General features: G+C 42.5%; 1 long non-coding RNA gene across 1 annotated transcript; it reads left to right on the top strand.

Annotated features, from left to right (window-relative positions):
- The first annotated feature begins 715 nt into the window (after window positions 1-715).
- On the top strand, window positions 716-12,554 carry LOC122219810. Its single transcript, XR_006202558.1, has 3 exons — window positions 716-994; window positions 11,109-11,178; window positions 12,416-12,554. It is a non-coding gene; the product is annotated as an uncharacterized LOC122219810 (long non-coding RNA).
- The last annotated feature ends 134 nt before the right edge of the window (window positions 12,555-12,688 follow it).

The raw sequence follows: 12,688 nt of genomic DNA, 5'->3' as shown, positions 1-12,688 counted from the left end.
AAGAGTCTATTGCAGGTCTGCAGCAGGGTGAAACTGAGGCTGCATGCAGATGATATTGGCTGCTAGCAAGCATTCTGTTGAGGCAGGTTTCAGAGTTTGTGGGATTTCTCTCTCTGGAATATCTAGAGTTTATTGTTGATCCTGTTCTCCAGCTGCGTGAATTTCCTGTTCTCTCATCTCTAAGCTTAGACACCCCGTTCTTACGGAGGTGACATGGGCATTTAGAGGTGGTACAGCCTCCATTCTTCCTACTTCCTGTCTGGAACTGTAATGGGCAGGTGCGTTGTGAGCTCCTGTTGGCATCACCAATGAGGGAGGTTCTGGGAAGGGCCTGGGCTTGTCCCCTGGCATCATAGAGCACCACCATTCTCAGGCTGGCTGCACCAGAGCAGCCCTAACCTAGTAGAGCGAAATGAGGAAAATGTTCCATTTAGATTGGCCCTTTTCAAATAATGGAGAAGAGGGGCGCCTGGGTGGCTCAGTCAGTAGAGTGTCCGACTTTGGCTCAGGTCATGATCTCAGGGTCCGTGAGTTCGAGCCCCGCGTCGGGCTCTGTGCTGACAGCTCGGAGCCTGGAGCCTGCTTCAGATTCTGTGTCTCCTTCTCTCTCTAGCCCTCTCCTGTTTGTGCTCTGTCTCTCTCTGTCTTTCAGAAATGAATACATGTTAACAAATATATAAAATAAAGTAAAATAAAATAAAATAATGGAGAAGAGAAAATGAAAATTCACTTATGTGCTCTCCAGGTAATGTGAAGAGAAACAAAGGGTGAGAACGTTTCAGGAACGGAGTGAGCTGCAGACAACACATGGAATCTAGGACCAACAACAGAAGGGGGATTTGCACTCCGTTAACCCAGGGCTTCTTCCTCATTGACTTCCTTTTTAGAGAGAGAGCCTAGATGGGTGACACAGCTGGGGCAACAGTGCAGCCGTGACCAGAAGCGCTGGAGGGCCTGGATAGACATCCTCAGGATGGGGAAGCCCCGCAAAAGGGTATGTTTAACAAACAGTGAAACTTGCCTAGATGAATTTCTCTGATTTGCAAGGACTAATTTGAATTTCTTAAAAATCCACATTTTGGAAGCCTCATTATCTTAGAGGCAGAAGTGTTCTGAAGGGACACCCGTGAGAAGGTCTGGTCGGTGGGTGCAGACACTAAGCCGACAATAGAACCTTGCTTTATACTTCATAATTAAAATCTGGAATGATCGATTTCTTAGAAATTTTGAGTTGATTTTCCTGTGCTTCCATATAGAGGAGAAAGGGATCCCGACCCAAATAACGAAAGATTCTGTCCTGCCAATGGTTTCAGGGCTTATATACTCAACGTTGTGGAAAAATACACAAAATTTACCATTAGTGCATTTAGTACATTCACAGTATTGTGTAACTATCACCACTATCTAATTTCAGAGCATTTTCATCATCTCAGAAGGAAATCACACTCAAGAAGCTTGCTCTTTTGTTTGTTTGTTTAATATTTTATTTTTGGGGCGCCTAGGTGGCTCATTCGGTTAAGTGTCCAACTTCGTCTCAGGTCATGATCTCGCGGTTCATGAGTTCGAGCCCTGCATCGGGCTCTGTGCTGACAGCTCAGAGCCTGGAGCCTGCTTCGGATTCTGTGTCTCCCTTTCTCTCTGTCCCTCCCCCCACTTGCAATCTCTTCCTCTCAAAAATAAATAAACATTAAAAAAATTAAAAGAGATTTTATTTTTAAGTAATTTCTCCACCCAACATGGGGCTCAAACTCACAACCCAGAGATCAAGAGTTGCATGCTCCATGGACTGAGCCAGCCAGGCACCCAGAGTTCGCACTGTCTCTTCTCCCCTCCCCCTAGCCACTGGCATCCACTATTCTGCTTGTTTCAATGAATTTTTTGCCTCTAGATAAATGGAATCAGAATATGAGGTCTTTTGTGACTGGCTTCTTTCACTTAATAGAAGGTTTAAATTGTATCATGTCGTGGCATGTATCAGTACTTCATTCCTTTTTATGACTAATATTCCATGATATGTATATACTACAATTTATTTATCCACTCATCACTTGATGGACATTTGGTTGGTTTTCACCTTTTGGCTTTTGTGAATAGTGCTCCTGTGAATATTTGTGTTTGGTGTAAGTTTTTGTTGGAACACTTCTTTCTTTCCTTTTTTTTTTTTTTTTTGTTTATTTTTGAAGGAGAGGGCGAGACAGAGACAGGGACAGAGACACAGCATGAATGGGGAGAGGGGCAGAGAGAAAGGGAGACACAGAATTTGAAGCAGGCTCCAGGTTCTGAGCTGTCAGCACAGAGCCCGACGCGGGGCTCAAACTCACAAACCGCGAGATCATGACCTGAGCTGAAGTCAGATGCTTAACCAACTGAGCCACCAGGCTCCCCTGGGACACTTATTTTCAATGCTTTAGAGTATATTATATCCAGAAGTGGAATTGGTGGGTCAGGCAGTAATTCTGTGTTTATTGAGAAACTACTAAAATGTTTTCTACAGTAGTTTCTGCATCATGTTTACCTTCCCAGCAGCAGTGTGTGAGGGTTCTAGTGTCTCCACATTTCCACTAACAGTAATTTTTTTCTTTTAATTACAGAAATCTTGGTGGGTGTGAAGTGAAATCTTACTGTGTTTTGATTCACATTTCCCTGATAACTAGTGATGTTGAGCATCTTTTTCATGTGTTTCTTGGGCACTTGTAGATCTTCTCTGGGAAAGTGTTTATTTTAGTCCTTTGCCCATTTGTGAATTAGGTTGTTTGCTGTTGAGTGTAAGAGTTCTTACATATTTTGGATACTAGATCAAATCAGATCTGATGTGTCAGATATGACTTGAAAATATTTTTTACCATTCTGTGGGTTGTCTTTTTCTTGATAATGTCCTTTGATGCACAAAAGTTTTAATTTTGATGAAGTGTAACTTATCAGGCTTTCTTTTTATGGATTGTGCTTTGGCCATCAAATCTAGGAACTCTTTGCTTAGCCCTAGATCCCAAAGATTTTCTCCTGTGTTTTTTGCTAAAAGTTTTGTGTTTTACATTTAAGTCTATGACCCATTTAGAGTTAATTTTGTATAAGGTGTGAGACTTAGGTTGAGGAACTTTTTTTTTTCTTGCCTATGGATGTCCAGTTGCTCCAGTATCATTTGTTGAAAAGGCTGTCTTTCCTCTGGTGAACTGTTTTTGCACCTAATAAGTTGGGCATATTTGCCTGTGTCTCTTTCTGGGTTTCTATTCTATTCCACTGATCTATGTGTCTTTCTTCCACACAACACAGTATCGATTACTCTAGCTATATAATAAGTCTTGAAATTGGGTAGACTGATTCTTCCCACTTTATTCTTCTTTTTCAAAGTTAAAAAATTTTTTTAATGATTTTATTTGGGGGGGGGAGAGACAGAGAGAGAGGGAGACATAGAATCTGAAGCAGGCTCTAGGCTGTCCACACACAGCCTGATGCAAGGCTCGAACCCATGAACATAAGATCATAACCTGAGCTGAAGTCAGACGCTTAACCAACTGAGCCACCCAGGGGCCCCTCAAAGTTTTTTGTTTTTTTTTTTTATTAAGATATTCTAGTTTCTTTGTATTTTTGTAGACTAATCTTGTCTATATCTACAAAAAAAAACTTGCTGGAATTTTGATAGATATTATGTTTAAACCTGTGTATCAATTTTGGGAGGATTGATACCTTTACTAAGTTGAATGTTCCAGTCCATGAATATGGTATATCCCTCCAGTTATTCTTTCATCAGGACTGTGTAGTTGTTTTTTTTTTTTTTTTTAAGTTTCATTTTTTAGTAATATCTATACCCAACCTAGGCCTCGAATTCACAACCCTGAGATCAAGAGTCACACGCTCTTCTGACTGAGCCATCCAGGTGCCCTAGGACTGTGTAGTTTTTATATAAGTCCTGAACATGTTAGATTTACACCTAAGAATTTTTTTTTGAGTGATTTAACCGGTGTTTTACTTTTAATTGTGTCCACATGTGCATTTCTAGAAATAGAATTAACTTTTTCACATTTATTTTGTATCCTGTGATCTTGCTAAACTTGCTTATTAATTTTCTTGTAGATTCCTTGGAATTTTCTATGTGGATAATCATGTATTCTGCAAACAGGGCCAGTTTTATTTCTTTTCTAACATAAATGCCTATTATTTCCTTTACTTGCCTTATTGCACTGGTTTGAACTCCTAGAATTTTAAGACTGGTAATAGTGAAATCCTTTCCTTGTTCCTAGTTTTAAGGGGAAAACATTCAGTTTTTCACTATTAAATATAATGTTGGTTGTAGGTTTTTGTAAATGTTCTTAATCAAGTTGAAGAAGTCCCTGTCTGTTTTAAGTACCACAAATTTAGTGCCTTGAGACAAGCCAAATTTATTATCTACAGTTCTGGATGTAAGAAGTCCACAGTGGGTCTTATGGGCTAAAATTAAGGTGTAGGCAGAGCTGCATGAGGCTCTAGGGAAGAATTAGTTTCCTATGACTGCTGTAAAAAATTACCACAAACTGAGTGGCTTAACAAAACCAGAAATATACTCTCTCAGTTCTGAAAGTCAGAAATCAGTCAGTTTGGGCTGAAATCAAAGAGCGGGCAAGGCTGTACTCCTTCTGGAGACTCTAGGGAGAATCTGTTCCTTGCCTCTTCCAACATCTAGTGGCTGCTGGCATTCCTTGACTTGTGGCTGCATTACTCAAATCTCTGCCTCCCTGGTCACATGGAGGTTACATGGTCCTCTTCTGTGTGTATCTAAGCTCCCTTTTCCTCTCTCTCTCTCTCTCTTTAGTTTATTTTTTAATTTTATTTTTTATTTTTTAAAATTTACATCCAAATTAGTTAGCATATAGTGCAACACTGATTTCAGGAGTAGATTCCTTAGTGCCCCTTACCCACTTAGCCCATGCCCCCTGCCACAACCCCTCCAGTAACTCTCAGTTTGTTCTCCATCTTTATGAGTCTCTTCTGTTTTGTTCCCCTCCCTGTTTTTATATTATTTTTGTTTCCCTTCCCTTATGTTCATCTGTTTTGTCTCTTAAAGTCCTCATATGAGTGAAGTCATATGATTTTTGTCTTTCTCTGACTAATTTCACTTAGCAAAATACCCTCCAGTTCCATCCACGTAATTGCAAATGGCAAGATTTCATTCTTTTTGATTGCTGAGTAATAATCCATTGTGTGTGTGTGTGTGTGTGTGTGTGTGTGTGTGTGTGTGTGTGTGTGTATACATACACACCCCACATCTTCTTTATCCATTCATCCATCGATGGACATTTGGGCTCTTTCCATACTTTGGCTACTATTGATAGTGCTGCTATAAACATGGGGGTGCATGTGTCCCTTCGAAACAGCACACCTGTATCCTGTGGATAAAAATACCTAGTAGTGCAATTGCTGGGTCATAGGGTAGTTCTATTTTTAGTTTTTTGAGGAACCTCCATACTGTCTTCCAGAGTGTCTGTACCAGCTTGCATTCCCACCTTTTCCTCTCTTTTATAAGGATACTTGTGATTGGATTTAGGGCCCATAATCCAGGGTAATCTCCCCATCTCAAGATTCTTGATTTAATCAGATGTGTGAATTATCTTTTGCCATGTAAGTAACATATTCACAGGTTATGTGGATTAAGATGTGGACATCTTTAGGGAACTAGTGTTCACCCTCTATTTCCATTTTTTTCTGAGAGTTTTTAAACATGAATGGGATTTGAATTTTGTCAGTTTTTTTTTTTCCTGCATCAATAGATACTATGGGATTTCTTTCTTTCGATTGTTAATATATTGGATTACATTGACTGATCTTCAAATATTGACCAGCCTCCTGTCCTTGGAATTAATTTCAATTGGTCATGGTGTATAATTCTTTTTCTACATATCTGAATTGTATTTGCTAATATTTTGTTATTGATTTTTTGTGCCTATATTCATGAGGGATATTAGTTCATAGTGGTTTTTTTGTTTTTGTTTTTGTCTTCTTGTACTTTGGTTTTGGAATCAGAGTAATACTAGTTCATAGAATGAATTAGGAAGTGTTCCTCCTCTTCTGTTTTCTGGAACAAATTGTGTAGTATTGGTGTTAATTCCTCTTTAAACATTTGGTAGAGGGGCGCCTGGGTGGCTCAGTCGGTTAAGCGGCTGACTTCGGCTCAGGTCATGATCTTGCGGTCCGTGAGTTCGAGCCCTGCGTCGGGCTCTGTGCCGACCGTTCAGAGCCTGGAGCCTGTTTCAGATTCTGTGTCTCCCTCTCTCTGACCCTCCCCTTTCATGCTCTGTCTCTCTCTGTCTCAAAAATAAATAAACGTTAAAAAAAATTAAAAAAAAAAATAAAAAATAAACATTTGGTAGAATTCTCCAGTGAATTCATCTAGTCTTGGAGACTTTTTAAAATTATGGATTCAATATTTATAATGCTATTTGAATTATCTGTTTCACCCTGGGTGAGTTGTGTTTTTTGAGTAATAGGTCTATTTTGTCTAAGTTGCCAAAGTTATATGTGTAGGGTTGTGCATAGTATTCTTTTTTTTATCCTTTTGATGTCTACAGGGTCTGTAGTGATAGCCGTTGTTTCATTCCTGATATTGGTAATCTCGGTCTTCCTTTTTTGTCAGTTTGGCTACAGGTTTGTCAATTTTATTGGTTATTTCGTAAAACAAGCTCTGTTTCATTGATACTTTCCCAATTTCTGCATTCATTTTCATTGATTTCTGTTTTTATCTTGATTCTTTCTTTCCTTCTCCTTGCTTTGGCTTTATTTTGCTCTTCTTTTTTGAGGCTCTTGAAGGTAGTTAGAATATTGATTTAAGACTTGTCCTCTTTTCCAGCATATGCATTTAGTGCTGTGAATTTTCCTCTTGGCACTACTTTACCTTGTCCTACAAATTTTGATATGATGTATTTTAATTCTTATTCAGTTTAGTGTGTATTTTGATTTCCCTTGAGACTTTCTCTTTGACTCATGGGTTACTTAGAAGTGTATTTATTCCAAGTGTTCAGAGGATTTCCTGTTATCTTCATGTTACTGATTTTTACTTTGATTCTGTTGTGATTCAAGAACACACTGTATATGATTTTAACTCTTTCAAATTTGTTGAGGTTTGTTTTATGGCCCAGGATTGGTTTTTCTTGGTATATGTTCCATGCACACTTGAAAAGAATATGTATTCTGTTGTTGTTGGCCAGATTGTTCTATAAATGTCAATGAGATCCTGTTGGTTGATGGTGGTGTTGAGTTCTAATCTATCCTTAATGATTTTCTCTCTATTCATTCTGTAAGTTGATAGTCTCCAGCTGAATTAAAGTCTCCAACTATATTTATTATATTAGGTTTCTCAGGCTGCCATACAAAACACCACAGACTGGGTGGTTTAAACAGCAAAAATTCATTTCTCACATATTTGGAGGCTGGAAAGTCCCAGATCAAGGACTAACAAGGTCAGTTTCTGGTGAGGACTCTCTTCCTGGCTTATAGATGGCTACCATCTTGCTATGTATACCTCACATGGCCTTTCCTCTGCACCTGTGTCTGGAGAGATCTCTCCTTCCCTCCCTCTGCTTATAAGGCTAGCAATCCAATTGATTTAGGACCTCAGCCTTATAAGCTCATTTAACTTTAATCACCTCCTAAAAGCCCTGTCTCCAAATACAGTCACACTGGGGTGTTAGGGCTTCAACATAGGAATTTGGGAGGGACACACTTCAGTCCATAGCATTTGTGGATTTGTCTCTTTCCCTTTTCAATTCAGTCAGTTTTTGCTGCATATATTTTGCAATTCTGTTGTTTGGCATATACACATTGATTGATGTGTCTTTTTGCTGCACTGACCCTTTATTATTATATAATGCCCCCTCTTTCTTGTAATTGTCTTTGCTCTGAAGTCTACTTTATGAGATACTAATGTAGCCACTCCTGCTCTCCTTTGATTGATGTTTACACTGTATATCTTTTTCTATCCTTTTGCGCTCAGTCTGTTTATATTATTTGAGGTGTGTTTCCTTGACAGCGTATAGTTCATGTTTTTAATCTCCTCTGCCAGTCTCTTTTAATTGGTGTTTTTAGACCATTTAATTTAGTGTAATTATGATATGTTAGTGCTTAAGTGTGCCATCTTTTGTTTTCTAGTTATTCTGTTTTCATCTTTTTTCTGTCTCCCTTTGAGTTACTTGAAAAAAAACGTTACACTCCATTTTTATTTTATCCATAGTGTTTTTGAGTTTATCTCTTTGCATAACTTTTTTAGTGTCTTCCCTAGGAATTATATATATGCATAGCTTGCCAGTCTACTGGTGATGTCATCTACCAGTTCGAACAAAGAATAGAAACCTTACCTCCATTTTCATCTATTTACCCTCCCCATTTAAATGATAATTGTTTTGGAGCACCTGGGTGGCTCAGTTGGTTGAGCATATGACTCGATTTTGGCTTGTCATGATCTCAGGGTTGTGGGACTGAGCCCTGCATCAGGCTCTGCACTGGGCATGGAGCCTGCTTAAGATCCTCTCTCCCTCCCTCCCTCTCTCCCTCCCTCTCTCTCTCTCCCTCTCTGTCTCTCTCTCTCTCCTTCTCTCTCCCTCCCCACCCCCCCCTTCCCTCTGCCCCTTCCCCTTAAAAAAAAAAAGATAATTGTTTCAAACATTCCCTTTACAAATATTTAGAAACACATTAGACTGTGTTATGATTTTTGCCTCAACTGTCAAACACATTAGAAAGCTGAAGGGGAGAAGGAAAGTCTATGGAGTTTACCCATATTTTTGTTCAATGTTTGTTCATCCTTTCTGGTGTTCCAAGGCTCCTTCTTATATTATCTCCCCTCTGTTTAGACAACCTTTTTATCACTCCTTGAGGATAGATCTGCAGCTGAGTCCCTTCTTTTCCTTCATCTGAGGATGTCTTGACTTCTCTTCATCCCTAAAGGGGATTTTTGCAGGCTATGGGACCTGGCTCTTTTTTTCTTACAGCACCTGAAAAATATGTTACTTCCTTCTGGTCTCCACTGCTCTACTGAGAAATCCACCATCATTCACATTATGTGTCCCCTGTAGGCAAGGTTCATCTCTTGCTGCTGTCAGAGACTTTTGTCTTTCATTTTCAGAAATTTAATTATGATGTACCTTGGATATGATATGTGATGGATTTCTTTTGGTTCATCTGGTTTGGGGTATGCTCAGCTTCTTGAATCTGTGGGTTTATGTCTCTTGCCAAATTTGGGAAGTTTTCAGCCATTATTTCCTCGAATACTTTTCCAACCCTTTCCCCTCTCCTTCTGGGACTCTGCTGACACAAATGTTTGATCTTACGTTAGGATTCCTAGGTCCCTGAGACTCTATTCATTTTCCTTCCAGTCTGGATTCTGCCTCTTTCCCATCCATCCTGCTGTCGAGTCCATCCATGGAGATTTTGATTTTGGTTATTTTATTTTTCGGGAGCAGCTTCGTTACTGCCAGGCGTTGGTGGGTTTCCACTAGGCCTCCTTCGATACCACCCCAGTGGGAGTTGGGGGGCACCGTGTTTGCCTGGTGAGGGGGGAGGTCTAAGTCCCCTTGGCCTTTGCTGGCCGCTACTGTTTTTCTGCAGTGGCAGAATGGAGCAGAGCTGTGTCTTACCAGTTTTCTGTCTTACCAGGCTGCCTCCGTTCTGGTCCTTTGGCTACAGAGAGCAGACTTTGGTCTGGGCTTTGTCTGTGCCGGTGCTGTTTCTGCCAGGGGTTTTATTTGCTCTTAGCAAGAATAGGGAAAAGTAGGTCTACTTGATCTTCCTGGAAGCAGAAGTTCCAGTTTATTTTGGGAGCTGTTAAGTTTTGTCCTTCATTATGTGTGATGCAAACATTATTTTCAGTTGCTTTTTTTTTTTTTTAAATGGTGCATTTGGCTTTGCAAGAATGTTTGACTTTTATGTAGTTGAATATATTAATCTTTTAAAAAATGGATTCAGAGTTTTGTAGCATGCTTGGGAAGAGCTTTCTCAAACCAAGATTATGAAAATAAAAGTCTCCCCATTTTCTTCTAGTTTTGTTGGAATTTATTTTTTCTACGTTTAAATATGTGAGCCATCTGGAATTTATTTTGGTGTGAGTAGGAATCGGAATTTCCCTGTGCTGTCTCCGCCACCCCCTTGGTTACCCAGTTGTCCCAGGCCCATTACTGGGTGATGAATATTTTGTGGTGTTGGGGAAATTCTTTTATTTGATAAAAATTTGTTTAAAACTGTGTTGTTCCTGATAGCGGAATCCTGAAGGAAGCAGTCACAGAGTTGTAGCGGCAATGGCCACTTTAAACTCTGTACTTCATGGGTGTCGGTGGGTGACAAGCAGTGCTGTGTGAGCCACACAGTTTGAGTTGCAGGACATCCGGAAAGGTGTGCTTGTCCCTGTGTGCTGGGAGGCAGGTGAGCCCTGGTACCCTGTAGTTGTAGGAAGCCAGAGGTGGCCAGGGCGGAGAGGGCATTTTGAGCTGCTCTGGAAAGGGCTCCAGCTTGCCAAGCTCTGCCTCCCCAGGAGCCTGCCCACTGCCTAAAGGGTTAGCCACCGTGGCCACAGGAGTAACGCGCCAGCTGCCTGGGTTCCTGACCGCAGAGAATCGGGGGTGGGGGTGGGGGTGGGGTGGGGGGTGGCTGGTGAGGATGCCGTAAAATGTCATGGGGGAGAAGGGAGTGCACGAAGAGGGTCTACCTCGTTCAGCAGCAGACAGTAATGCTGGACTCCTGACAGCTCCCTGCCCCCAGAGCACGTCCTAGAGGGAGTCATGGGGACGGGGACGGGGATGGCCAGGCAGGATGGGGCAGGCAGATTCACTCCTGGTGAGTGTGTTCCATCCTTCCATTTGTGAAGCTGCCCCAACCGGCTCCTCCTCCTGGTCTTTCCCTCCTCATTTGGCCAGGCCGCAGCCCTGCCTGTGGCTCAGAAGGGCAGGCTCAGGTGCCCGACAGGAATGTCTCCCCGCCCATCCGGCTACCGAGGCGTGATCAGCGCTGCAGCGCTGGGGTCATGCAGCCTAAGAGTCCCATACGTAAGGCTTCCAAGTGATGCCAAAAGGGATTATGACAGTGGCACTATGTCCCGACACCCTGTTCCAGAGCAACAGTGATACTAATTATGGCCTTTCTCTCCTGGCTGTAAGGTTTTTTTCTGTCTAGGAAAGAGTGCCAGAGCCACAGAGCACAGGGGTGTGAGGATGAACCTCCTAGCTGGTAAGTGAGGCTCTCCACAACTGGACCTCAGTCTGCTTCCCAAAGTCAATGTGATCTGGCCTAAAAAGCTCTAATTGGAAGAAGCTGGGATTTGGTCCCTCCTCTATTAGCTGGCTAGCTAGGAAAAGCATTTCCCTGTTCTGGGGTCTTGTTTGCTTCATAAATACAATTGGGTGTTGGATTAAATCAGCGATTGTCTATTTAATTTTTTATTTATTTCATGTTTGTTTATTCTTGAGAGAGCGTGCGCGAGTCGGGGAGGGACAGAGAGAGGGAGACACAGAATCTGAAGCAGGCTCCAGGCTCTGAGCTGTCAGTACAGAGCCCCACTCTGGGCTCAAACTCACAAAGCGTGAGTTCATGACCTGAGCCGAAGTCGGATGCTTAACCGACTGATCCACTCCGGCATCCCTGTGATTGTCTTTTTTTTTTTTTTTTTTAATTTTTTTTTTTTCAACGTTTTTTATTTATTTTTGGGACAGAGAGAGACAGAGCATGAACGGGGGAGGGTCAGAGAGAGGGAGACACAGAATCGGAAACAGGCTCCAGGCTCCGAGCCATCAGCCCAGAGCCTGACGCGGGGCTCGAACTCACGGACCGCGAGATCGTGACCTGGCTGAAGTCGGACGCTTAACCGACTGCGCCACCCAGGCGCCCCCTTTTTTTTTTTTTTTTTTTTAAATTTTTTTTTTTTTTTGTGATCGTCTCTTTTAAAGCCTTTTGACAAATGGAGTATTTCACAGAAACTCTTTGCTAGGCGGCTTGGGTGCAAGCAGGCGTGGGACCAGGGGCTCTGAGGACGCCTAAAGCTACTGGACTAGATGGTCCTGAGGTCCTCTCCAGCTGGCCCTGGGAAGTACTGTCATCTTTCTGAGCCTCGGTTGCTTCAGAAAGGTGTGAGGGCTAACGAGATGGGTGCCTAGAAAGCTGCTAGCGGGGTCTGGAATATAGATGCTGTCAGCGAAGAGGTTATTAGTGCAGTGTGTGCCTTTCTAAACCCTCCCCTTTAAATACCAACCCAGGTGCTGGCCCCTCCTTCCCTGTCCCCATCCCCCCGCCCCCAGCTCTGAAAGCAGTCCTCCTTTCGGACGCTCAAGGGACCATCCAGTGTGGCTCGGGCTGGTAGCTAGTTTTTGTCTAAAACTAAGTTCCTTGAGGGAGACACGTCTGGTCCAGGGCTCAGAATCCTCCAACATGGTCCTGTACAGACATTCAATAAACGCTTGTGGGTTGACAGGCCCAGACAAGGACGCCGGAGCTGTGGCGATAACCAGAATGCGGCCCCTGCTTCAGAGGAGCTGTTCTAAGGAGGGAAGGTGAGTCACTGAGGCCTGGCAGCTCAACAGGGCCAACTACAACGGGTGATCCTTGGCAGCCTCCCGCTGAGGCACGCTAGCCAGAGCGGAGTCCCCGCACCCACACGGTGGGATGCTTGACCCCCCCCCCCCCCCCCCCCCAGAGCCGGCAGACGGCCTGTGCTGCCCTGCCAGAAAACAATCAAGAAGATTTC

Source organism: Panthera leo, chromosome B2 (assembly GCF_018350215.1).
Source record: "Panthera leo isolate Ple1 chromosome B2, P.leo_Ple1_pat1.1, whole genome shotgun sequence".
In the NCBI taxonomy this organism is placed as follows: domain Eukaryota; kingdom Metazoa; phylum Chordata; class Mammalia; order Carnivora; family Felidae; genus Panthera; species Panthera leo.
This window is presented reverse-complemented; position numbering and strand designations above follow the sequence as displayed.